Raw genomic sequence first — 25,869 nt, forward strand, 5'->3', positions numbered from 1 at the left:
TGCAATGGGGGATTTTAAACTCAGTGGTCTGCCTTTTGGCCACGGCATGAGAGTATGTTTCAGGTGTTGCAGTAACCAAAGCATGTGGAATAAAAAACTGATCTAGTGATGAAACATTACCTATTTTCCCTATGTCAGTTGGAAGTGAATTTTTTGTCATTTGCAACCCAAACATCACTAAGACAAAACATTAGAACAGGTTTATTTATTTTTTCATTTTGAAAGAAGAATTTTCAAAAATGCTGGGTATATGAAAGTTTTTGGTAACGATTTAATGCTGCATTTTTGAGGATCCACTCTGCAGTGGTTAGTAAACATGGATTGTCATGCCAAGCAAGTATATTACACTGAGAATAGAGGTAGCCATGCCTTCCTTAGAAAGGCTATGGTGGAGAGTATAGTCAGGTGTTGATATTGTTGTAATTACCTGTTTATAAATAAATAAATAAATAAATAAATAAATAAATAAGAACAAAGGAAGCTGCAATTTAGATGCATGCCCATAAGGTCTGGGTGATATGAGAAGGTGCTTACCTGTCAGTCACACTAATTGGTCAGAATAGACATGGCCACTGCAAGGCACAAAGTCTGAAACACTTAACTCCAAAACAAAGAAAGTCCCACCTCTTATGGTTTTGGTCCTCTCAGGCTCTTGGGACTCCTGCTGCAAGGAGTGTACTCCCTTGCATTCCCTTATGTAGTTCATAGCCATGTGGAACCAACAAATAGATTGATGGACTGAACCTAGCATGATGCTGCATTGGATTCACCTCCACCAGGGAATGGAACTGGCCCTGCTTTTAGCCCTACTCAACCCCCAGCTGAACCTTTTCCAGGACTGGAATAAGGAAGCTGGGACTTTTCAAACCAAGGGAGGCAACTACACAAATAAAAACCACTCATTATCCCATGTGAGTCTTAGAAAACTCTTTTTCTCAAGATATCACAGGAACATCTTAGCTACTTCCAATTTGTAAGAAAACATATGGGGAAATTATTTTCAGTTTGACAAAAAGTCACCAATATATCTTCCAAAGTGGTTGTACCATTTTAAGTTCCCACCTGTAATAAAGGAGAGTTCCTGTTGTAAGTCAATGCGGAGCTATCCCAGATATAATGATGCATATCCTAATGCCTGTCTTCACAGGCAATATACTTTACTAGAGGCTCGGTGCACCAAAATTCGTGCACTCAAGGGATCCCTCAGCCTGGCCTGTGCTTTCTCGCAGTCTGGGAGCCCTCAGGGGATGTCTGACTGACAGCTTAGGCCCAACTCCCTGCAGGGAACAAGCCTAAGCCACAGTATGGCCTCCCTCTGTGGGAGGCAACTGGCAGGGCAATTGGGGGATGGCACCAGCTGGTCAGCAGCCGGCCCTGCCTCCTGATCGCCCCTCTGCTGCTACTGGTTACCACCACCCCCTGATCACTGTCCCCTCCCTCTGCTCGCTGGCACTCGCCTTGGCTGGCCTGGTGCCACCCACTTGCCTGCCCCGCCCCCTGCCAACCGGTCATTTTGCTGTTCAGTCTATTTGCATATTAGACTTTTATTATATAGGATCAGCAGTTATAACACACACACACACACACACACACACACACACACACACGTCTGGGAAAGTGTTTTCCAGCAATGAAATTTCTAAAATTTCTAAGGGTATGTTCCCTTAAGAATAACACCTTTACGTAGAAATACTTAAGGCAGAAGTAAATTAAATTATTGCTTTTTGTTTTTGTTATGACCATAGAATAAAATAATTTGACTAAGTAATCAACAGTTCAATAGTTTGATGCATACCCCTGCCCCCCCAAAAAAGTTCCTGGCCACACTGAGAAAACAAAACAATATCCAAAACAGCATTCTCTAATACATACTGTCATTTTTAGAATATAAACTATGTGTTGACTATATTAGGCAGTGTATATATCTTATTACTTCAAATAAAAGCATACGCATTTGTGAAATGTAGCTAAATAACAAAGAAAATAACCAAACAAGATTTTATCAGTTCAACTTACATCCTAGTTCTAGATATCTAAAAATATTTTAAAAAATTTATCTTAGAATTAATAAAATACTTTTCTCACTTACTCTTTCTAAAATGTAATGAAATGTAATGTTATATGCATTGTATATTTTTATTTATTTTTGTTATTTATTTTAGAGAGAGAGGAAAGTAGAGGGAGAGAAACATTGATCAGTCCCACAACCTGGGTATGTGATTTGCCTGGGAATCAAGCCAGTGACCTTCTGGTGCATGGAAAGATGATCAACCAACTGAGCTACATCTACAATGATGTAGATGAGATCATTGAGGATCAAGATACTGTTGCTTGACAAAGTTACAAAGATGGAAAATTAAATAATTAGGATTAATATGTGGATATTCTTTTTAAAAATACTTTTTATTGATTTCAGAGAGGAAGGGAGAGGGAAAGAGAGATAGAAACATCAATGATGAGAGAGAAGCACTGATCAGCTTCCTCCTACACCCCCCTACTGGGTATGGAGCCTCCAACCCGGGAATCAAACTGTGACTCAAACTGTGACTTCTTGGTTCATCGGTCGATGCTCAACCACTGAGCCATACTGTTTGAAGATTATGTGGGTACTCTTGCCCTGGCTGGTTTTGCTCAATGGTTAGAGTGTTGGCCCATGGACAAAAGGGTCATTGGTTGGATTCCCGGTCAAGGCACATACTTCAGTTGCAAGCTCAACTCCCAGCCCCAGATTAGGTGCAAAGAGGAATCAACCAATCAATGTGTCATTCCCACATTGATGTTTCTCTCTCTCTTTTCCCTTGCCCCTCCTCCCTCTACTCCATTCTCTCTAAAAAAAATCAATGGGAAAAAAAAATCCTTGGGTGGGGATTCAAAAGAAAAAGTATACATGTGGGTATTCTTATTCTCTACACAGACTGTCCCAGTTAAATTGGAAATATAAGTTAAATTTGAATTAATGAAAAAGAAATTAAGAATTTACTGTCAAAAGAAGCCAAGTCCTAATAAGGAGAAAACACACTGACTGCAAAACAGTTTTAAACTATGGCAAATGAATTATGCCAATCAGAGAAAGACAAGTACAATATAATTTCACTTATATGCATAATATATTAAACAAAAATTAACAAAATAGAAACAAACTCATAGATAAAGAAAACAAACAGATAGCTGTTAGAATGAAGGAGACTTAGGGGGCTGGGTATAAAAGATGAAGGGATTAAACAAGCAAAGAAAACAACAAGTTGTGTCATTATAAGCTCACAGACATAGACAATAGTAAGGTGATTACCAGAGGGGAAAAGGGTGTGATGGGTAGAAGAGTGTAGGGCACGGCTATAGGGGTAAGCCTTGGACTGACCTGTTGGCAAAGTCACAAACAAGTCCCAGCTTAGAGGGCACAGTCCTCTTAGCATAATTAGGCTTGACCTTATGATGCTCCCTAGATCTTATCTGGGTAGCTAATGGGCTGAGGGAGATGCAGCAAGTGCTGCCAAAACAAGTGAAACTCACAAGAACATTGTAACTATGGTGACCACTACCTTGTTTACCTCTGGCTATAAAATAAAATAAAGGCTCAGCTTGCCTCTGGATGTCTCTCTGTGACCTCAGCCAGGCACAGGAAGATCATCCTACACCCAGCTTATTCTCTTTGTCTGTCATTTCTTCATCCTTCGCCACCCTTCCTCAGGATTGCAGAACCCTTGGCTGAGCTGGCTCGATACAGAAGAGGATAAAGGGAGGATAAATGGTGATGGACGGAGATTTGAGTTGAGGTGAATACACAATACAATATACAGTTGATGTATTATAGAATTGTTCACCTAAAACCTATATAATTTTGATAACCAAGGTCACCCCAATAAATTCAGTTAAAAAAAAACAACAACTATAAATGTGTCATTATATCTACTCAGGCATTTTCTGATTCCCTGAAATGAGTATTATTTTTCATAACTTTTTATGTCTTATGTTTTCCTAGGCAGAACAAATTTTTCTCTTATACATCGGTGCTAGAACTGACTAACTTGCCTTAAGCATGTTTTCTGGTTTATTAAGAGGAAAATTGCTATTTCTATGATTTACAGTAATCCCAAAATAGTTGGCAGCCTTACCCATTATTGGCAATATTCCCTTAAAGAAAATTCTCTCTTGTGTTTCTCCTGACTAAAACCAAGTAATGAGTTCCAAGTTACTTCACTTTCTATTCTTACGATGTCACAATTTGACTAATTTTGTCATCTTGAAAATGCTACTGGTTATGATGGTAAAACAAGACGTAGAGAAATGTCAAATTTTATGTAAAACACATTTTAAACAGAGATTGTTTTTTATTTTTCAATAATTGTTTTAATAAAAATATTCTATAAAATTATTCTTAATGTTTATCCTAAACATTATGTATGTTAATAATAATGAAAAAAATCCTTGTAACAACCTTAAAATCCTAAATAGAAAACAAATATAGAACATAGTAATAAAAGTAATAGAAAATAAAGCTATGACCTTAACTATGTTTAAAAATGAAACTATTTCTTTGATCATGCATGTCAAAAAAAGATGAAGTTTTGTGGCATGTGAGGTCTGTGGACAACCCAGCAGTATATGTAATTGGAATAGGATCAGCTGTGAATGATGGAAATCAGGGTAGAAGAGACAGGAAAGTGAGACATGTCTGATTTTATCTTATTGTATCATTGGATTTTGCAACTATGAAAATATTTTGTATAGTTAAAATAAAAAACAGAACCATTAGAGAAAAAACAACCCAACAAACTTCCTAAATATTGAAAATAACGCAAAATGAATCAGCAAGTCTTTCCAGTTAGTAATACAATCAAATAGAGGAACTATTTCAAGTGATATAATAACAGACTATTTTGATTGTACATCCATAGTGACATTTTCAAAGAATGATATGCTAAAAACAACCAATAAGAAACAGCCAACTAGACTTCAAGCTATAGCTAATCAAATAATTTCCTTTCTTTGCCTCCATACTTCCTCTGGATAAGTCTTTACCCTGACTCCAGTGGGCAGTGGATTCCTAACCACTTTCAGTTTGATACTTCTGATTCTAATCAATAATCAATTTTTGCTCAAGTAAAGGCTTAAGATTTTTAATATGCCTCAGTTTATCTTTTACCAAGGGTTTACTAGCAAAATTTTTCAAAATAAGAAAAAGGGAATTAAGTGAAAGCCATGAAATCTTAAAACTGAAACAAATATAATGATTTGGTTTTGAAAATATGCATTTCTTACCTCTGCCCCCTTGGAAAATAAATAGTTACCTTTTAATAAAAATTAACATCAACCACTAGGGCCCAAACTGTGGACTCTTAAATATGATTTCTGGGTCGGGGGGAGGGGTAGAAGAGAGTGCTCTTAAGAAGAATGGTGATCCTAGGATACCTTGTGTCAAAAGGGGATGAGGCTAGTCAGAGAAAGACAAGTACTTTAATATCCAACAAATATGTGGAATCTAATGAACAAAATAACCTAATTAACAAAATAGAACCAGAGACATGAATACATGGAACAGACTGACAGATGTCAGAGGGAGGGGGGAGAATGGGGGCACTGGATAAAAGAAGATGAAGAGATTAGTGAAATAACATATATGCATAGGCCATGCACACAGACAATATTGTAGTGAAGGCCATGGGAGTGGGTAGAGGTGGGCAAAGGAGCGGGTATGGGGGCATCTGTAATTCTGTCAACATTAAAAAAAAAAAGCAGGAGGGATGAAGCTGCCTGAGCAAGAAGCATCTTGAAGGACAAAGGCATCAGTGTGAAGTTCTCAGTTTGCCCCAAATGGAAGAATTTTAAAATAAAAAATAATGACTGAGAATAATGATTGAAACAGATGAATATGTATATATATATATATATATATATATATATATTCCATGATATTCACAATATTTTAAAAATAGAAAAATATGACAAACAAAAAATGATAATTTAAACATTAACTTATTCTAAAATTTGGCAATTATAGGCAAAAATAAAAATAAAGTGTTTATTCTGCTTTTCTTGGGTATGTTGCACCTCAGGGCAATTTTATAACTTCAGCTGGTGAAAGTTTGCTTTTACAAAAATAAATTCAAGTAATAAATGAGGAAAGAATATGAGAATTAGAAGATTATCATTTGCAACTACTGATGGAATAAAATACACAAAAAATTATCAATTTCAACCAGAAATGAAATAAATGACTCAAGCAAAAGTTATCAATAGATAAAATAAGATGGAGTTTTAAAAGAATTTTACAAAGATGGGAACAGTCTGTCACCACCTAACTCACTAAGACCTTGTAGAAGACAACTAGAGATTGCTTAGTTTTTTATATGATGTACATAAACTACACAGAACCACTGAGTCGTTTTTGCAAAAACAAAACAAAACAAAAGATCTTGGGCCTAAGCAAGATTTTAGAGCTAAATCTAATTTGTAGGAAATTCAGGAGATAAAGGAAAAATATTAAATAGCATAATGAAGAAGTAACTAACGAGATACATAGTAAAATTGACCTTTTTTTAAAAAACCAGCAATGACATTAAAAATAAATACATAAAAGTTATGAGATTATTCTCTTGATTAAAATAAATTTAAGAGAATAATAAATAAGACTTCCAGCCAAGATGGCAGCATAGGTAAATGCAGTACACACCTCCTGCCACATCTACATAAAAATTATAACTAAAATAGAGAACAACCATCATTCAGAACCAACTGAAATCGAGCTGAATGGAAGTCCTACAACTACAAAATTAAAGAAGGAGCTACACTGATATTGGTAGGAGAGATGGGCAACAGGCTGTTTCCACACCCATGTGTGGCAGATAAAAGTTAGGAGGGATACCTTGGTTGTGGAGGTCTCTCCTGAGGAGTGAGGGGTTCCAGCTCCACACCAAGTCCTCCATCCCAGGGCTCCAGTTTGAGGAAGAGAAGTCCCCATAAATACTGACTGTAAAAACCAGTGAGAATTGAGGCTGAGGAAGGCTGAAGCTGCTGGAGTCCCAAGCAGTTCCTCTTAAAGTGCCTGCAAATAGACTTACTTGGACTCACTCCCTATGAACTCCAGAGCAGGGACAGGAAGTTGAAAGGCACCAGAGACATATGGGGAGGATTTGTTTGGCATCAGGGCTATAGCTGGTGGAATAAGTTTCCTCCCAGACAGAAGTGCTGGCAAAAGCCATTGTTTCCTTGTTGAGCCCTTCCCCACAGAGCTTGCAGACAGTTGCCATATCTGAAACTCCATCAACCTGGCTCACACTCTTTGCCTTGCCTGGTGACCCTGCCCCATCCAACTTTTGGGCCCACCCAAGCTGTTCCAGAGGCTTTACTACAGGAATGGCTTGTCTAGGCTCATGTTCAGTTATTTCTAAAATATCTCAAAAAAGCAGCATCTGGCCTCAGCAAGCCCCATACCTCTCACTAAGTGGTCAGTAGCCAACCTTGGTTCACAGCTTGACCTTATCTGGTCACCTCCAAGCCCAGCACAAGAAGCAGCCATCTGCAGATTGCTTTGTAGCTTATGCCTAGAGGCCTTAGGTAGAGCACATGCAGTGGCAGACCTGTACCTCCCAGGAGGCCACAAAGCCAGCACACCCAGTGGACAGTTTCAGATCATCACAAAGCATCATCACCCAAACACCTCCATAAGCAATACATTCAAGGGCAGACTCAGCAGATATCAGAGCTATGCTGAAGTAAGTTCTGCTCAGGGCCTGCACAGCTGAACCTCCAAGGCGGTTGGAGTCACAGCCAGTCTTTGCAGCTGATCGGCCTAGGGGTAAATTCTTCCCAATGATGTGCCAACAATAATCAAGACTCAACTACAACAAGAGGGTGTACAGCACACATAGGTGTGTGCCTCAAGTGCCCAACTTGGATGATTGAGGAGGCTGTGGCACTGGACCCTACAGAACACCTACTACATTAGGCCATGCTACCAAGCCTGAGAGATGTAGCAGCTGTACCTAATACTTAGAAACAAACACAGGGAGGTGGCCAAAATGAGAAGACAATGAAACAAGGCCCAAATGAAAGAACAGAACAAAACTCCAAAAAACTAACTAAACAAAAGGGATATAAGCAATCTACTAGATTCAGAGTTCAAAATACAGTTATATGATGCCCAAGGAGCTCAATAAGGACCTCAATAGCATAAAAAATAACCAGTCAGAATGAAGGATACACTAATTGAGATAAAGAATAATTTACAGGGAATCAACAGTAGAGTAAAATAAGCTGAGAAACAAATTATTGTTTTGAAATATATAGAAGCAAAAAAACACCTATTCAGAACAGAAAAATAAATTAAATGAGGAGAGTATAAGGAACCTCTGGGACAACTTCATGCATAGCAACATTTGCATCATGGGGGTGCTGGAAGGAGAGAGAGAGTGAGGAAGAAATTGAAAACTTAATTGAATAAATAATAACAGAAAACTTCCCTAACTTGGTGAAGGAAATAGACATACAAGTCCAGAGAGTCCCAAAGATGAATGAAAGAGGCCCACATCAAGACACATCATAAATTAAAATTCAAAAGTTTGTCCTAATCAGTTTGGCTCAGTGGATAGAGCGTTAGCCTGCAGACTGAAAGGTCCCAGGTTCGATTTCAGTCAAGGGCATGTACCTTGGTTGCAGGCACATCCCCAGTGGGAGGTGTACAGGAGGCAGCTGATCGAAGTTTCTCTCTCATCGATGTTTCTGGCTCTCTATCCCTCTCTCTTCCTCTCTGTAAAAAATCAATAAAATATGTTAAAAAAAAAAGTTTAAAGACAGAGAATCTTAAAAGCAGTAGGAGAAAAGCAATTAGTTACCTACTGGGGAGTTCCTTTAAGACTGTCAGCTGATTTCTGAACAGAAATTTTGAAGCCAGAAGGGAGTGGCAAGAAATATTCAAAATGATGAAAAGCAAGGATCTACAACCAAGATTACTCTCCCATTAGCCCTTACTTCTATGTTTATCTGTCTTACAAGAGATTATTATTTAGATTATCAAAGCTATTATTCAGAATTGAAAGACAGATAACGAGCTTCCCAGACAAGAAAAATCTAAATGAATTCATCACCACCAAACCAGTATTATATGAAATGTTAAACGGTCTTATTTAAGAAGAATAAAAGATAAAAAATATGAACAATAAAATGGCAATAAATACATATCTATCAACCATTGAACCTACAAACAAAACGAACAAGCAGAACAGAAACAGACTCATAAATAGAGAAAACTTTTTGTTGGTTGCCAGATGGGATGGAAGATGGAGGGATGGGTGGAAAAGGTAAAGGGATTAAGAAGTAGAAATTGGTTGTTACAGAATAGTCATGGGGCTATAAAGTACAGCATAAGGAATATAGGTAATAATCCTATATGATAAAAGGCTAATATGCACACTGACCACCAGGGTGCAGACAATCAACACAGGAGCTGCCCCCTGGTGGTCAGTGTGCTCCCACAGGGGAAGCACCACTCAGCCAGAAGCCGGGCTCATGGCTGGCGAGCGCAGCAGCGGCCACGGTAGCACTAAGGATGTAGCACTAAGGATGTCTGACTGTTGGATATCCCCCGAGGGCTCCCAAACTGCGAGAGGGTGCAGGCCAGGCTGAGGAACCCCCCTGAGTGCACGAATCTCGTGCAGTGGGCCTCTAGTATTTTAATAACTAGACATGAGGCTGGATGGGTGCAGGATGACACCTATTAAGTTATGTAATATCTGTTCACTGGAGTGTACAGCTGAAACTAATATAATGATGTATGTCAACTTTAATTAAAAATAAAAAATGATAAAAATGAATAAGTAAATTAATAAAAGAGAATAATAAATAAATTCAGTGTTGACATGAACTCTTCTATGTCTATCTGTTTTACAAGAGATTATTTTTACTTTCAGATTATTTGATTTTCAGTTATGTGTATAGGTTTCTGGACTCACAAGCATAATTAAGAGCTAGGAAAAAAGTGATAAAGAGAAAAGACCTCCCTCATATGATGATTAACTTTGTAACATTGTAATGATCTCTGGAGCTCTGCTTGAGCTGCCACACAGAAAAAGAATGATTTATCTCTTCTGTCAGTTGGCATGCGAGCTAAAAAGCAGCATCAACTGACCTTATAATTATGGCCAATAGTACCTATCTTTCTATTTCTTGTTAAGTTTTTGTTTGTTTCCTTAGAGATTCCTAAAAAGGCCATATCAAATCATAATGTATTACTAAAATAACATTTGATATAAATCTTATGTGAAAATATCTAAGAATATATAATTATTCACATATCTCCAGACTTTTGCTATATATTCTAATAAACAATTGGACTCAATTCTTACAACTTATGAGTTTATAACTTTGCATATTATTAACCAAAATTATTTATACCAGTGGAATTATAAAATATAAAATGCAAATCAGTAAGCAAAATATAAATCCATGTCAAATGTTCAGGTGGTCCTATGTTTTGATGATTAAGTATATATTAATAACTGCTCTTAAATATTTTACAACTAAAATTTGCTGTTTTATGCTTTGTGGTATGGAAGTCGGCTGTCTCAGCAAAATATATATATATATAAATATATATATATAAATATAAATATATATATAAATATGTATATAAATATATATATTTGAGCGATGTTTTATGAAAATTAAAAAAGAATCTGAAGAACACAAATTACCCCTATACAGTCTCCATATGTTTATATTCTTTTTTGCTCAAATAATTACAAATACATAGTTAATTTTGATTTGTCATAGGCAAATTTATTATCTATTCAATTGTTTTATATTATTTGTCATTATTTAATTTTGAATGTTCCTTTAATGTTTGCTCCTAATTTTTATTTTTGTATAACCTTCCCTATCATTTTGAGAATATGTTGCTTATATATATAAGGAAAAGAATCATAGTATGAAATAGCTTATATATCACTCCAACTAAAGCCATAATAAATCTTAGAAACTTGAAAATCACTAAGTCAATAAATATTAGTTAAATAGTTCAGATATTAGGATAATAGAAATACTAATACTGGGAAATCAACAAGTCTTTACCTCATCCCTAGAAATTTGATGACAGTTGAGAAAATAATCCAGCAAATTCATCTGTAAAATAAAATAACTCTCTATAAAACTGGTGTATATATACTATATATATAAATTTATTGTTAGTTTGTAACTTGAGTTGCATAAGTATACTTTCATAGGAATATATATGCACATGCATATATACATAAACCTATGTAAATTTCTTATTTGTTTGCTCAAGGATACATGTACAAAGATGTTCATAGTAGTATTGATTGTAATAAAACAAATTAGAATGAGTAAAAATGCTTCCAAATGTGAAAACTGACAAAATAAATGTTGGTTTATGAGATAATATATATATTGATCGAGAAAATAGATTAACAACATAAACTGTCATAAATCTCCTAAAAACTAAATAATATTTTATTTACTTTTAACAAAAACTTTGAGTGACTGTTGTATAATAAACTAGTTTCTAGAATTTTAGGATGCATCCCAGAAAAATTCAGGCAACAGCTCTTATCTCCTGAGCAAGAGACAAAAAAAAAAAAAATAGCTACTGAGGAATAAGAAGAGTTTACTAATTAAGAAAATGCTTAAATTATTTTAAATGCTTTCATTAGTGCTAATATTCAATTATGCAACTACTACATATTTATTATAAATACTAGAGGCCTGGTGCATGGGTAGCATCCCTTGGCCTGGCTTGCAGGGATTGGGCTGAAACTGGCTCTCCAACAGCCCCCGAGAGGTCCTGGATTGTGAGAGGACAGTTCTAGGGTGATGCACCCCAGAATCGGGCTCCCTCCTTTCTGGTTCCGTGTGCGTCACTCAAGAACTGCAGCTGCCAGGTCACCACAGCTTGGCAGCTCCTGCGTTGAGCATCTTCCCCCTGGTAGTCATTGCACATCATAGCTACTGGCTGGTCAGCTGGTTGGCCAATTACTTAGGCTTTTATATATATACTAGAGGCCCGGTGCACAAAAATTTGTGCACACGGCGGGGAGGGAGAGTCCCTCAGCCCGGCCTGTGCCCTCTCGCAGTCTGGGACTCCTCAGGGGATGACCATCTGCTGGCTTAGGCCTGCTCCCCGGGGGAATGGGCCTAAGATGGCAATCAGACATCACTCTGGCAGCCCCGCAGCCCTCGGGGGATGTCCACTTGCCAGCAGGGAGCAGGCCTAAGTTGCAGTCAGACATCCTTAGCTCTGCTGAGGAGGCAGGAGAGGCTCCCACCACCACCGCTGTACTGGCAGCCATCAGCCTGGCTTGTGGCTGAGCAAAGCTCCTCCCATGTGAGAGCACCCTGACCACCAGAGGGCAGCTCCTGCATTGAGCGTCTGTCCCCTGGTGGTCAGTGTGTGTCATAGTGACCAGTCATTCTCAGTCATTCTGCTGTTAGGGTCAGTTTGCATATTACCCTTTTACTATGTAGGATAGAGGCCTGGTGCACAGGTGGGGGCTGGCTGGTTTGCCCTGAAGGGTGTCCTGGATCAGGGTGGGGGTCCCGCTTGGGTGCCTAGCCAGCCTGGGTGAGGGGCTGATGGCTGTTTGCAGCTGGTCACACCCCCTTCAGGGTGGGGGTCTCCACTGGGTTGCCTGGCCAGTCTGGGTGAGGGGCTGAGGGCTGTTTTTTGGCTGGCGGGTGACTGAAGCTCCCAGCCTCTTCTTTTTTTCTTTTTTTTTTATTCTGGGATTATTTACCTTCTATGGCTGTCACTGGAACTGAGAGCCAGCTTCAGCTCCGAGGCTCGGCTCCAGCTCTGAGACCTCGGCTGCTGAAAGCAGATTCCTGGGTTTGTTTGGCTTCTATAATTGAAACACTGTTGCAGCTCCAGCTCTGAGGGCCGGCTGGCTGAAAGCAGGTTTCTGGGTTTGTTTAGCTTCTACAATTGCAACATTGTTTCTTAGAGTGTAGCTCAGAGGCCAGCAGAGGCAGGCAGGGAACCTTGGCTTCCTCCATCACTGGAGCAAGCAAGCCTCCTGTTTGCTTCAGCTGCCTGGCTGCCGGCCATCATCTTGACTGGTGATTAATTTGCATATCTTGCTGATTAGCCAATGGGAAGGGTAGCGAAGTTATGGTTAATTACCAGGTTTCTCTATTATTAGATAGGATAGATGTTCTCTGATATAGATTATTATATAGTAAAACATACAAAAATAAAAATTTAAAGAATGAGATAAAGATAAAATTGAATTCAAATATTTTACTTTATTTGTTAATAGCATTAACCAGTATTTTCTCTATCGATGATGTTATTACCACAGTGAGAATGATATGAGTATGTGCATCGAAGTTTTATAAATGCTGAGCACCTTTTACTACAGTGATTCAAAGAGCTGTTCCTAGATTCAATCTTTCTCACTACTTGAATATAATAGCTATCTTTTGCTGAAAATTATACCTCAGAAAATTAGGTGACTTGTTAAGAAAACATTAAGCCCTAGCCAGTTTTGTTTAGTGTCAGAGCATTACCCGTTGGACTGAAATGTCTGGGTGGATTCCGATCAAGGGCATGGAGCTGGGTTTCAATCTTGATCATTGACCCTGATTAGGATGCATATAGGAAGCAACTAATCAATGTGTCATTCTCACATTGATGTTTCTCTCTGTCTCCCCCACTCCCTTCTTCTCTCAGGTGAGGATTGACAAAAAAAAAAAAAAAAAAAAAAAAAAAGGAATAAAGAAAGATCCTACATTATAGTAAAAACCTGTTTCTGTTGTAATTTCATAACAACTTATCATCACTAATTAAAGAAAAAATATAGATAATTTATTATTTTTCTAATAACAAGAGGAATTAAACTGTTTTATATTGATTGATGTAATTTTTAAATACTTATTTGTCCTGGTCTAAATTTAGTATTGGGTTAACTACTACATGCATGTCCATATATGCAGATACATATATTAATATATTAAATATTAATAAATGCATATCTATCAGTGTTAACTCTTCAACTCTTTTATTACATATTTAAAAATAAACATTTTATCTTTGTTAGAGCCTTCACCTCAATTAGCATGAGCTATATTGGTGTTATATTTTTCTAAATCTCTTACACTCAATTTAATTTACAGAATATATATCCAGATTACTCTTTAAATAAAATGTTAAAAATGTTGATATTAAAATGTATTGGAGAAATATTAGAAATTAAATAAATAATATATATGTATCTGGAGAGATAGCTCCTCGATGTTTAATTTTTTAAATAGAACAATTGTAGAAGCACATAATTTTCAGTGTTAACTTAGTTTTGAAATAACTTTTTGTAAAATATTAATTATTTGAATCATAATAATTTGGGTATAAAAACATATTTATCTTTCTCCCAAATATGTGTTCAATTTACCTTGCCTACAACACAAATATATGACCTTTGAAAAAGTTTTATTCATTGTAACATTTGTACTAAATCCAATATTACCCATTTTGCTCTGTATTAACTTTGCTGTTGCAATAGGATAAAATATACAGTCATGTTTAAACTAAAGCCCATTAAAAATTCAATTTGCTGAGGAATTTAATTTACCTAGAAACATTAAATGACTTTTGGATTAAAATTCAATTATCTTGATATTATAGAGTCTTAAACAATATTATAACTCTAATTCTTAGTTTTAAAGCTTTTGAATAAAATTTTCTTTTAATAGAAAGCATTTATAGTAGGAGATTGTAAAACTTTAGAGTTGCATTTTATTTAGGAAGTTGTGTGACCCTTATTGCTACACTGAAATTCAGGTTTTAAGAAATAAGTTTAAAAAGAGAAATAGAGACAATTATTGTTTATTCACCTCTGGTTAAAGTCATAACTTAGTAGGACCATGAAAATTGTTCAATGAAAATTGGATTTCTCCTCTACTTTTTATGTAATGGAGAGAAAAAGTATTTTAGAAAAAAGGAAAATTAGTTCAGAATGCTGCTTATAACTTCAGTTTTACTAAATAGTATTTTCTTTTGGATTTAAAGGGTAGAAATTATTAGCTTTATACATAAACACATTTAGACTATTAGGGAGCACCTGGGATGGTATCACATGACCATTTCTTCATCCTTCTCATCCTGAAGATGTGGGCAAGTCATTCACATGAATATGAACATCAACTTTGTACCAGGAGATGATGAGACAAAAGGAGGCCCCAGAACAGCATTTGTCATTATTTTATACAAAAAGAGCACTATATACACTCTTAGCCAACTGTTAATACTCAATTTTTCTTTTCTGCAAATGCTAATTGTATTAATTACCACTGAACTTTACTCAAACTACACAATTTTAAAATTTTAGCAGTCTCTGATGTGATGATTTAACACATAAGAAAGTTTATCATCTACATGTTACAAGAAAGGAAATCAAAAAGAGGGCAGGAGCCTGGCTGGTTTGTTTCAGTGGTTAGAGCCTCAGCCTGAGTGCTGAAGGGTTTCAGGTTCTATTCCAATCAAGGAGCAGACTTCGGGCGCAGATTCAATCCCTGGCCCCAGTCAGGGTGCATGTAGGAGGCAACTTATGTGCCTCTCTCACATAGATCTCTCTCTCGATCTCTCTCTCTCTTTCACTCTCTCTCTTTCTCCCCCCCCCTTCCTCCCTTCCATTCTCTAAAAGTCAATGGAAAAAATATTCCTGGGTGAGGATTGACAAAAAAAAATAAATAAAACCAAAAAAAAGAAGAAAAAAAAGAAAAAGAAAGAACGGGCAAGAGTAAAATATGAATGAAAAATATCCCTGGGACTTTCTGTAACAATTTTTTTTTAAACAAATATAATGTGGAATGTTAATTCTATGCCTCAGGATTTAAAACCTCATAAAGATTTAAGATGCATTGGGATACACACACACTGAGCTAGTATTGGAGAGAAAGCTTATCTTCAACCCTCAAAAGTCTCAGGCCTTTTAAAATAAATAAAACCATGTTCATTTAAAAATAAGAGTTTGACTAGTGAATGCACAGTACAATATACAGATGATGTATCATAGAATTGTACACATGAAATCTATAACATTTTATTAACCAATGTCACCCCAATATAGTCAATAACAATAAAAATAAGACATGTTAAGGACTAAGGCTAACACCGATTTTAGAACATTTCTGTCTGATACTATAAGGTGCATTTAAGGACCAGCCTTGTGTTAAAACCTGATAAGGACACAGATTCATTCATCTAATTGTTGCCCAGGGACACAAAGGTTTTTGCTTTTTTTTTTTCCTAACAAGAGAAATGTAACCGTTTTCTACTAATGTGATTTTGCTTCTAACACTTTTTATATGAAAGGTCAACAGAATGCCAATTACCTACAAACAGATTAGGCTACAACCATAAGAAGGCAGCTACTTATTCCCAATGTTCTCCCATCTCTGCTGCTTGTGATTTATTAGTCAAATCAAATTGTGGGATTTACCAATACACAATATAGTTTCCTAATGTTCAGAGGTAAAACAATACATTTTGGAAATGAGTATTTTTCTTTATTTAAGACTTGACTTATAAATTGTACATATCACACACACACACACACACACACACACACACACAGATTCATTCATAATCAGCTAACAGATAGATAAAAAAATTCCCAAATAAAAGCACACATTTCTGAATTGCAAGGCAAACTGGAACATGATCAATGTGCAGAGTGGGGCCAATGTAGGTTTATAGTTTTGGGTACATGAAACACAGTTTATTCTTACTTTATTATTTATTAACTAGAGGCCCGATGCACAAAATTCCTGCACGGGGAGAGGGCCCTCAACCCAGCCTGCATCGTCTCCCAATCTGGGACTCCTCAGGGGATGTTGGGCCTAAATTGGCAGTCGGACATCCCTCTCACAATCTGGGACGCTGTGTGCACCAGTGACCATACTTTTCATACAAGTTAAAGGCATCTTGCTGTTGTATGGGCAGCTACATTTTTTTGCCCTGATTATAAAAAGCAATACATACATGATCCTTCTGAAGCAGTAGTACCATTTTCCCCATCTTATGGGTAGAAAAACTGAAGCAGAGAGAAGTTAATTGGCTCTGTCACACAGTTATAAATGTCAGAATCAGGGTTGACCACAAAATATGCAAGCCAGAGTCCATGCATGTCATCACTGCATCATCCTGTTTTTTTTCAGTGTTAGAGTAGCATTGCCAGGTGTTGATTTTTAAATCTAAGAGAGTGTTCCCAATATATAGGGCAGGGTCCCTAGGCCTGGCCGGTGATCAGGGACATCTGTGGGGTGACCAGTGGGTGGGGCAATCAGGGGACCCCCCCTTGGCTGACGACCTGATACTGCCCACTGGCTGGCCCCGCCCCCTGATCACCACTGTCAGTCGCCTCCCAGTGGTTACTGTGCACTATAGGAACCAATCATTTTGCTGGTCTTTTTGCTGTTCGGTCAATTTGCATATTAGGGTTTTATTATATAGGATTATTGCATTATTTTCTATAGGAACAACTCTAAACCTACTTTTGCTCCACCCTGTATATTCTCTTTCCATTTGTCTGCCTTTAATCTATATTTCAAAAGGAAATGCACCAACAGATTTGCCTAACATAGATATCAACTTCACGCTTGCAAATAATAATTGCCATGCAATAATTTATTCTTAAGAACAGAATCCAGTTTGGAGGGATGGACAGAGTTGGCACAGATGCCCCAATGATATCCTCGGGAGTGTACCTTGCTCTATAAAGTTGTTTTTCTATTAAGTATAGTGAGCATATAATATTATATTAGTTTCAGGCACACAATATAGTTATTTGACATGCGTATCTTACAATGTCCTCCCCACATGAAGTCTAGTAACCCTCTGTCATCGTGCAATGTTATCACACTATTATTGACTATATTCTACTTCATATTTTTCAGCCAACCCTCCACCCACCTCCTCTCCGTCAAACATCAGTTTGTTCTTTGTTTCTATAACTGTTTTTCTTTTTTGTTGTTGTTCATTTGTTTTGATTTTTAAAAATTTAACATATAAGTGAAATCAAATGGTATTTGTCTTTGTCTGACTTATTTCACTTAGCATAATACCCTTGAGATCCATCTACACTATTGCAAATAGAAGAATTTTTTAACTTGCTAAGTAATATTCTATTGTGTAGATAGATAGGTAGATAGATATAGATAAATGAAATAGAGCTAGAGCTAGAGATAGAGATAAGAAAATAGAGCTACTGTAATAATGACATTGTTATAATGAAGAAAGGATAGACTTACAGATGAATGGTTCATAGTAGAAAGTCTAGAAATAAACCCAACATGGTAAACTGATTTTTGAAAACACTGCAAGGGCAACTTTTGGGATAAAATATAGGTGTGTTTAACATATGGCACTGGAACAATGAGATGTCCACATACAAAAATTAACCCAAATAGATCATGGACCAAAGTCTAAAAATTAAAACTATAAATCTTCCTAAATTAAACACTGGAAAAACGTGTGGCCTTGAGTCAGACAATGCCTTTCGATGTAATAGTAAAAGCCTGGCCCATAAATGGTAAATTGTACTTCATCGATATTAGGAAGTTCTGCCCTGTGATATCCACTGCTAAGAGAATTAAAAATGAATCCAGAGACTCATAGAAAGTATTTGTAAATTATGATTCTGATAAAAGACCTTTCAAACTCAATTATAAGAAACCAAAGAACCTAATTATAAAAATAGGTAAATAATTGAAAGAAAACTTCACCAAATGTGATCCAGAGATGGCAAATGAGAACAGGAAAAATGTTCAACATTTTTCGTCATAATGCAAATTAAAACAACATATTACTATACATCTATTAGAACATATATAATGAAGAAGAATTGTACAAAACATTATAGAAAATGTCCCCAAACTGGAAATCTTATTCACTGTTGATATAAATGTCAAATATTACAACAAGTTTTGAAAACAAGATAACACACAACCCAGCAAACCCACCTCTTAGAATTTAGTCAAATGAGATAAAAACTCTACATTTACACAAGAACTTTGAAATGGTAATAGTGGAATATTTGTAATCACCCCAAACTGGAAACAACCCAAATGTAACTCAACTGGAGAATGGTTAAACAAACCCTGATGCTGTATATCTATCTATAGACTGGAATGATATTCAGCAATACCAAGAAAACATTACTGATACCTGTACTGGTATGGGTGGATCTCAAATGACTTATGCTATATGAAAAAAGTCAGACTCAAAGGGTTACATATTGTAAAATTCTATTTACATGACATTCTTGCAAAGACAAAGATATAAGGACAAAGCAAAGCAAAACAAAAAAACAACAGATTAGTGGCTACAGCTGTCATGAGGGAGGAGTTGACAACAAAGGGACAAGGTAATGAAGAGGTTCTATATCTTGATCATCGCGGTGGTTACATGACTGTATATATTTGCCAAAATTCTTAAAACTGTATAATCTATGAATCTACTGTATATAAATTAAAAACTTAATAGCAATAATAATAAAGTAAATATAAACCCTGAAAAATAAATCCTCACCCTAAAACTCTATTTAAATCAACTGTAAAACTGAACCAGGAATAGCAGAGAAAGAGTTTGTCAAAAGATAAGAGGGACACTATTCATGTAGACTACTTTAGAGTTTTGTAATATTCAGATTTCTGATTTTTTATATATTTAGAGACTGAAAGTGAGAGCAAGGACAGGAGTGAAAGTTCTGGTTAAAAAAAAAAAAAACAACTATGGTATCTTTTTAATGTTTACACTAACTAGTAATTCTATTAACAGAATCCCCCCTAAAAAAAGGAAGAAAAAAAAGTCAGACAAATGCCAAGGTAAATTACATGACAACCAACTTTATGGTTTTCATGGAGCACAATTAGTTATATTATTCATGGTTTTTAAAATATTGTCAGCATGATTTGCTAACATATGTAAAGTTTTAATACTTTTCATGTTTCAAGCATACTTTATAAGCTTAATTCAATAATATTTGCTGGCAGATAAGTATAATTGAATAGCTCCTGTATGCTAAATCTCTTATTTTTACTGTTGGGGAGAAAAAAAGAATTTTCTTTGTACTCTTCTAAGTTTTTCTGGCTGGCCTAATAACCAAACTGATGTGAGATCAATAGGAAAAAATAACTAAAATGTTAATGTATGTACTTATGGGGGTTCCCTGAGACTATGCCTCCTTGGAAGAATACGGGGAAGCTGTTGAGGCTTATATGTCATCTCCAGCTAAGGCGAAAGGAGAGTAGTGGTTTGGACTTAAAAGAGAATGTGGGCAATTTACACATAGCTGGGATGGAACATGCATTTGGTAAACAACTTCTTGCTGGGCCACCCGTAAATAATGGGATACAGAGGGGTGTCAAACAGATTTTGCTAAGGTCCTCTTTGTCTGCCACACTTAGTATACATGTTGGTAAGGTGATAGTTCTCTTCCTTTCCACAGGTTTTTCTATATGAATTCCTTTAGGCAAATAAGGGGGAGGGTCAAAGTTCTTTACCAGAATTTTTTGTAATATAACCAGCTTAACATAATCCATACGCAAAAAGACACATTTTGGGGGAACAAGAGTCTGCCTCTCCTCATTATCACAGTCAAAACAACAATTGTGTCTCTAATGATTTGTGCATTTTGTCCTTTCTCCATTAACTGAGTAAATGATGTCTTAAAACCATTTATCATAAGTTTAGTAAAATTTTAATCAACAAAACATTGTATGTGGCAAGATTCTTTAATTAGCCGAAGCCGGTTTGGCTCAGTGGATAGAGCGTTGGCCTGCGGACTAAAGGGTCCCGGGTTCGATTCCGGTCAGGGGTATGTACCTGGGTTGCGGGCACATCCCCAGTGGGGGTGTGCAGGAGGCAGCTGGTCGGTGTTTCTCTCTCATCGATGTTTCTGACTCTCTATCTCTCTCCCTTCCTCTCTGTTATAAAATCAATAAAATATATTTAAAAAAAAAAGATTCTTTAATTATTGGAAAATACAGATGCTATTTTTAATGCTTTAAAGGATTGTTGTTAGTGTTATATGATCATATATCTTAATTGTATCCATATTCAATATCTCAAGGTAAGGAAAACAGTGAAGCATTGTTCATTTTGTTAATTTTATTGTTGCAATTAGCCAGTTGATATTAATAAAGGAAAGAAAGCAAAGGGAAGTCAGACATTGGAAGCATGGTCACTTGGAAAGCTGCACCAGAAAGCTACAGCTTCACACAGCATTGTTACTCCAAGGGTGTTAACACCCCTCCCTTCCCCCATCTGTTACTGGATTGTTGCTGGAAGAAGGAAGAGATAGACACAGGAGCATATGGAAGTCAGGGTGGTGCAGGGAAGGTGTTTGTCTATCAGCCTAGCCTGGGGAACAATGGGTTGGCTAAGTGCTGGAACTCATCAGAAGCAAACAAAATCTTGGAAAGTTAATTGGTTAGTTTGAAGAAGCTCCTGGTTAAAATTCCCAAAGAGTTCCCTGCTCTCTTGTTCTCTCTTGCTCCGTGACCTGCACTAGCCCATGAAAAGACTATTCCCTCTCCACAGCCAGGTGGTCTTAGCAGCATGTGTCCCATGGTTATGTGTGCCCCACACACTGGATGCTGGGCTGGACTGGACTGGACTCTGATATGGAGCAGAACCATGGGTTGCAGTCTTTATTCTGTCCCTGCATAGCACATGGTTGTGCTTTTTCCATGATGGAATGGAGAGAAATAGGACATCGGAAACCCGGGGGTTTATTTCTACCCAAATAAATATTACTCATTCTCTGGTGCCAAGCTCAGGAAATTATTTTTCTCATGACACTAGAAGAGCTCCATTTCCACACATAATATTTCTATTTACTTTATATCTCTTTCTTAAATATTCTATATAATCTTTTTTTTTAATATATCTTATTGATTTTTTTACAGAGAGAAAGGGAGAGAGATAGAGAGTTAGAAACATCGATGAGAGAAAAACATTGATCAGTTGCCTCCTGAACACTACCCACTGGGGATTTGCCTGCAACCAAGGTACATGTCCTTGACCGGAATCGAACCTGGGACCCTTGAGTATGCAGGCCGATGCCCTATCCACTGAGCCAAACTGGTTAGGGCTCTATATAATCTTATATAATAAAAGACTAATATGCTAAGTGTCTGGTTGTCCCATCATTCATTTAACCAATCAAAGCATAATATGCTAATGATATGCTAAGGTTGCTCAACTGCTTGCTATGACATGCACTGACCACCAGGAGGCTGATGCTCCAACCAGTAGGTTAGCTTTCTGCTGGGGTCCGGCTGATTGGGACTGAATGAGATGGGCTGGACATGCCCTGGAGCCCTCCCGTGGTCCCTCCCTGGCTGGCCAACCTCCCGGGTCCCTCCCCGGTCCCAGTTGTGCACCAGTGGGGTCACTCGGCCTGGCCTGCACCCTCTCGCAATCCGGGCTGAGGGACAACCCCTCCCCGAGTGCACGAATTTTGTGCACTGGGCCTCTAGTATTATATAAATGGCTGGCACTACTTGTGTGAGTGTAAAAAAATAATTTTCCTCCAACCTTTCTAAGTTCTTGTGGCTGGGCTAATAATCAAATTAATATGAAACAGATTAACAGGAAAAAATGACCAAAGTTATTGTGTGTGTATGTACAGAAGTTTCATAAGAAGATGAGACCCAAGGATACATTGGGAAGTGAGGTTTGTATGTCATCCTGGACTAAGGAGAAGAAGGTAGGGCTCTGGGATTTCAAAGGGAAAGTAGGAAATTCACAGATAGATGAGAATGAGCAAACATGTGGTAAACAAATTCATGCCAGGCCACCCAGAAACAATGGAACACAGAGGGGAATCTAACAGATAGACTCTTTCTTAGATCCTCCCTGTCTTCCATACATAATTCATATATGCTAAGGTGAATATGCTAAGATTACTGTTCTGAAGCAAGTTTTCCTCTCTGAATTCCTTAGGTAAAGGGAGAAGATTAAAGTGTCCTCTTGAGTCTTCTGCATTTTTTTAAATAACCATTTTAAAATAATCAATATCCCAAAAGGAATATTAGGGGTGGCAGACTCTGGTCCCTGTTCATTTGGAATTTGGTTGACAAAGAGTTTATATTAAGAATAGGGAAAAATTTGCTGTTTTCCTTGTTGTTGGAAATTGAATAAATAAAAATGTTTTTTATATATGATTTCTTGGCAATTGTCATTTTAGGGAAGATTAGTTTAATAAAAGTTTTGGTATACTCTGCAAAGAGTTTAATCATATCAACTGTAATGAATTCAAGTCAGCTACAGATAAAGACAATGATGGTAACACTGTCAGTGTTGCCGTATTATGAAATTACTTTTCTACCTGGGGATATATACTTCAACGGAAATTCATTTTTCTTAGCATGCTATGGGGGCATTGGCTCTCTAATTCAAGAGTAACATTGTTCTGATCATTTGTGTGTGTGTGTGTATGTATATATATATACTATTTAGAGAAGTGATTGTGAAGGATTTTCTACAATGCAATCATATTTTAACCAACTCACTGCATTTTTACTGCATTACAGTTTTCTAAAAAATTTTGAAAAATCAAAAACTTGACTACTAATCACAATTTTAAAATAAATTAAATATATTTAAATGATTCAAATTATTTTTAGACATATATTACTATTATCTATTTTATTTTATTTTTAACTATGTCTTGGTAGAGCATACACTTCTTTTGAAGCTGAGTTAATTTATGTTCAAAGCCTTAATTTTAATTGGATCTAGCTAACCCATGATCATGATCACGTTTTGCAGAAATCTAAGTTCCCAGAGTACCATCTTTCTTTCCAATGACACCACATTTTTTGGCATTCTTTAATTCTCTTTGTTTTATGAAATAAATATTAAAGTATTTCAGATAAACCTTCTGAGTTCAATAAAAATTTAAGCTAATTCCTTGATGTTAATAACAGCTTTACATGAAACACAAACTGGCAAATATCATTAACACATTAAGAACATAAGAAACTTCCCAATCCACAAGTCTGTAGAGAACACATTTTGCTTTTATCTGCAATTTATTTCACTTTTACTGGTCATTGCTAACCCATGATATGCTTCTTTACCTCTTCCTAAAATACTTATATTTAGTGTGGAAATCATTGCCTTTTTTATTTTCACAAGGACTATATGTTAAAGCAGAAAAGTTTTATGAAGTGTGCCACAATAAGTTAGACTGTAAGAAATCAGTTGCTATACATGAGTTTGCAGGTATTTTGGACATTAGATTGACTGTCAAGAACTAAATGACAGGATTTCAAACATTTAAGAAATACTTTAATAGGTAGAGTAAAAACCTAACAACTCTCTCATTTATCTTTCAAAGAGCAGTTTATAGATAATAGCTATTCACTCATATATTCTTAATATATAAAGACTGTATGAATTCATAATACATTTGATAAACAGAGAATTGATGCATATTTTATGATGAATTATATATTGATGTTCATCAAATCAATATTCTAGTAAAATCTAATTTATTCATTTTGGGGAATAAATATAAAGAACTAATGTAATACTATTTAAAAATATGTATCTCTCTGAACTAAACAAATAAAAACAAATATTTCACTCCAGTAAAAACTTGTTAGAATATTTTGGTATAATTTTTAATTCACCAAAACAGTGATGGAAGAGTCATTATAGCAATTTTCCTCACCATTCCTAGTAGTCACCACAGTGGAGAACAAAAGGAAACTCTTTGGTACATTTAAAACATTTTTAATGGTTTATTACTTCTAGTTTTACCTGAAGTGGAGTTAGTGTGTAGCAATATGAGGGATTTAAATGTTTACTGTGCACCATTTAAAAAGTAGCCATGAACTATACTATGACTCCCCTGAAAAACAACACATTTCACTATATATTTGTAATACAAACCACATTCTCACTTTCTTCATTATATATAGACTGGTTGCATGGAAATATACAGAAATTATATGGAATCATCTCATACATTTATAAAATAAATGGAACATTTAAAAATAATGAGTGATAGAATTTGTATTAAGACACCCCCCCCCCCCAAACACACATGGACACACACTCACAAGTACCACAGAGGACAAAACTTTCTAAAACAATGAGATAAATTACCAAATCAAATTTCACTACAAAAAAATTTACATGCTTTATTTATCCCCCTCATATAAAATAAGCATCAAAAAACCCCATTTGGGTATAATATGTGGGTAATTAGGTTTAATAAATTAAATGATAACACATGAAGACTTGGGACTGTTTTATAACTATCAAGCCAATATAAACAAAAATGCTTTATATGAAAGTAGATTCTTTATAACCTCTAGCTCTCTCACTTGGGATAAATGCCAGTTCTATTTTTAAGGAATATAATATTCCTGGTCTTTGTGGTATAAAATCATGTCATGAATAAATCAACAACAATGAAAGACAGTTTTAGGTTTACCAAGATTTAAGATCCACATAGCACCCCAGCTCTAATAGACCTAGATTTTTAACTACACGCAGCATTGTTGTCTTGGTTATTTTATCTTTAACTCCAGGTTGTGAGACTGGGCTGGGGAAACAAGCCTATTTAGACCAGAATGAATTTATATGATTTTTACAAAGTAAATATTCTCAGTATATATAATTTCCTTAGGATAAATCCCTATCAAATTAAATATATTTCCTATACTGAGTTGCAACACACTCTTGTTGTTCTGCTTTGAGTGAGATACACACACATATAGGTGTGTGTATATATACGTTTTGCACACCCAACCACACTGGAACTCATCGGCATACTACGATAAGCATTCATTTATAAATCTCCTGCCACTTGTTCAGCTGGGATTCGGCTATTGTTACCTGAGTTT

This window comes from Myotis yumanensis, unplaced genomic scaffold, assembly GCF_028538775.1.
Source record: "Myotis yumanensis isolate MYYU_CA2020_CCGP unplaced genomic scaffold, mMyoYum1.0.hap1 SCAF_3, whole genome shotgun sequence".
NCBI classification, from domain to species: Eukaryota; Metazoa; Chordata; class Mammalia; order Chiroptera; family Vespertilionidae; genus Myotis; species Myotis yumanensis.